This window comes from Rhinopithecus bieti, unplaced genomic scaffold, assembly GCF_001698545.2.
Source record: "Rhinopithecus bieti isolate Rb0 unplaced genomic scaffold, ASM169854v2 scaffold_35609, whole genome shotgun sequence".
Taxonomy (NCBI): domain Eukaryota; kingdom Metazoa; phylum Chordata; class Mammalia; order Primates; family Cercopithecidae; genus Rhinopithecus; species Rhinopithecus bieti.
The window spans coordinates 830673-834003 of NW_016815004.1; positions in this window are offsets into that span (position 1 = coordinate 830673).

Consider the following 3331-nt stretch of genomic DNA (forward strand, 5'->3'; position numbering starts at 1 on the left):
ATGGGAAGGAGGTGAGATTTGTTATAATAAAAGAAGTTTATATCTTGAAGACATTTTTTTTTTTTTTTTTTTGATGGAGTCTGGCTCTGTTGCCCAGGCTGGAGTGCAGTGGCACGATGTTGGCTCGCTGCAACCTCTGCCTCCCAGGTTCAAGCAATTCTCCTGCCTCAGCCTCCCAACTAGCTGGGATTACAGCTGCTCGCCACCATGCCCAGCTAATTTTTGTATTTTTAGTAGAGACAGGGTTTCACTGTGTTGGCCAGGCCGGTCTTGAACTCTGACCTTGTGATCTGCCCACCTCGGCCTCCCAAAGTACTGGGATTACAAGTGTGAGCCACCGTGCCTGGCCTTGAACACAATCTAGAACACATATACAACTGTTTATGTTTGTCCTAACTCTTCTTTATTTTTAAAAAGAATACATTACGTTTTCTATAAATGAGACCTCAATAAACCTGCCTTTAAAAAATAATCTGGGGCAGGGACAATGAGTTAGGGAATAGATAAAATAAGACTGGCCATTGGTTAATAAACATTAAATCTAGTAATAGGTCAATGGGGATTCACTAAACTATTCTCTCTACTTTTGAATATTGTTAAACTTTTCCATAATTAGCTTTTCCTTTTTTTTTTCAGACAGGATCTCGCTTTGTCGCCCAGGCTGGAGTTCAGTGGTGCAATCTCTGCTCACTGCAACCTCTGCCTTCCCGGTTCAAGAGATTCTCTCACCTCAGCCTCTCGAGTAGCCGAGTAGCTGGGACTACAGGCATGTGCCATCATGCCCAGCTAATGTTTTGTATTTTTAGTAGAGATGGGGTTTCGTCATGTTGGCCAGGCTGGTGTCTAACTCCTGGTCTCAAGTGATCTGCCTTCCTTGGCCTCCCAGAGTGCTGGGGTTACAGGCATGAGCCACCGTGCTTGGCCAATTTTTTTTTTTTTTTTTTTTTTTTGCACTGTAGACTGCTAGGCTTGTGCCACTTACAGCCCTTAAACAATCCTGCCCTACTTTTCCCTGGAACACAGGATAAAACTTGAGGAACTTCTAAACAGTTGATTTTTTAAAGTCTATTAGCTATTTTTCAACATATATACACAAATTAACAATCATTAAAAGTATCTTAAAGGCCATAGTTGATTAAAAAAATTATGGTCAGGATTTTAAAATAAGTTCATTAGAAGCAAAATATTTAAATGTACCTTTTAAGATATTTCTCTAGGTCTTTTAGAGCTCATCTAAGCATGTGAACAAACGTTTATTTAAACACAACAAAAATGAAAAGAACCAAGCTGTATTTATTTAGTAATTGACTTGATAAACATCTCTATTTACTACATGTTAAACACACCATAATGTCTCTTTTGAGTAGCTCACAAATAAAGTACAACCAGCACAACACGACTGCTAAGCGTGTGGAAGGAAAAGTTAATACTGTCTATAATGGAAACTGGATATGAGTGGGGAGAGGTGGTGAGAGGTCTAGAAAAGAATCGACAGATACTCTAAACCTTGAAAGATGTGTTAGAAATTTACTTGATCTGAAGAGAGGTATGGATGAGAGGATAGGGAAGAAAAAAATAGAGCAGATTCCAGATAGATAAGACAGCATTACCAAAGCTATTAAGGCAGAGTACAAAGTAATGTTTGGGGAATGTCCAGAATAATTATACAAAAGTAGCAAAGCAAAACTGAATAATTCAGTTATAATCACCCAATTTGTTACTGTTGAGTCTAGGAACTGCTCAGTTTACAAATGCATATTGCTAATGAATTCATTCTACAAATAAATTGGTTTTGTCCCATGCTCACAAGTTATGCCCATAACCCTGGTAAGCTATTTTGCAAAGGCATATTGCTAACCATGAGGCAAAACTGTGACATATAGTTATATTTATTGCCTCTATTGGAAAACCAATTTAAATTTCATACCATCACTTTTGCCTATATGCAGACACGTTTAAGATTTGTTTTGTTTTGTTTTGTTTTCAGCCTTTCCTTAGCATTCTGGAAGGATTTGTAAAAAGGGAGAATAATTTGCTAGTTAAAGAAGACTAATCAAAAAGCATTCCTAAGTCATCTGTAAGCAGCACAATTATGTTCTGGCTGGAGAGACACTAGAGTATATATAACTTAAAAAATTATTAGATTCTTATTAAAGGTCTGTTTCTTTTATGGTCCCACCTGGCTAAAGTCTTGTTGCTGGCATGGTTGGGGATAAATGTATGTATGTAGACTTGCATACTATCATGATCCATTAGTGAGGAAAAAGAAGTTGTTCTCCTTACTCTATACCAGTAAGAATCAATCCTTTTCTTTCTCTTTTCCTCTACTTGCTACCACTAGGAAAGGTTGAGTGGATTTATTTTATTTCTGACTCACTTGTACATAAAGCAACAATTTTTTGAATAACAAATATTAACTACATTTTAAAAATCAGTAATATTTAATCAAGATTGATGTGAATTCTTGTACATTTAAGAGCATATTCATGCTTCTAAATTAAATTCCAAGGAAAGAATGTAGAGAAATGGAACTGCTTATACCTGTGGGTACCTGCAACTTAATGTTTTATGTAATTTGATTATTCAAAAGACAGACAAAACATTTTGCCAGGGGGGAAAAAAAATAACTCTAAGATGTTATAATAAGGGGAGCCACTGTGGGAAATATAGATGGTCAATTTTAAGAGTAAAGTAATCTAGTGAAAGGAACAGGTCCAAACACACTTTTCTGCTACACAAGCACAGTTGGACCTACTTTAAAAAGCACATTAGTAGGGGTGAAAAGAGTTCAGGCCAGTTAGTCCTTGGCACCTCAATCAAGATTGCCAGCATAGTTATCAATTAATGTTGCAGTGGTTTCAGTAATGCATACACGTGTCAAATAGGAACTATACTGAGTTCACCACTTCAGTTTACACACGATCCTGAACACCTGTCAGGTCATAATGATTTTCAGTCACTACTGACCCAGGATAAATTTTAACAGGTGACAGGCTTTGTATCAAATTACCAATTCCCTGAGGCATCCAGTACTCCCAATCCTAAGTATTTTTGGCATGATTTATATGTTCTTTAGCTTCCTTTATAATATAATTTAGAGTTATGTCAATTCTAGTACAATTCCTGAAATTCCTGTAAATTTACAATTCTTATAAATTAGAAAATACTGAGTGTGCAGTTTTTAAGACCTCCTTAACAGAAAACTATGGACAGTGGAAGATAAAGGAAAAATAACAGTTAATGTTGCAAAAAAGAGAACATTTGAATCATCCAGAATATTGTATTCAGTCTCATGTATAATCATCCACAAGAGTAGGACTGATGGATATTT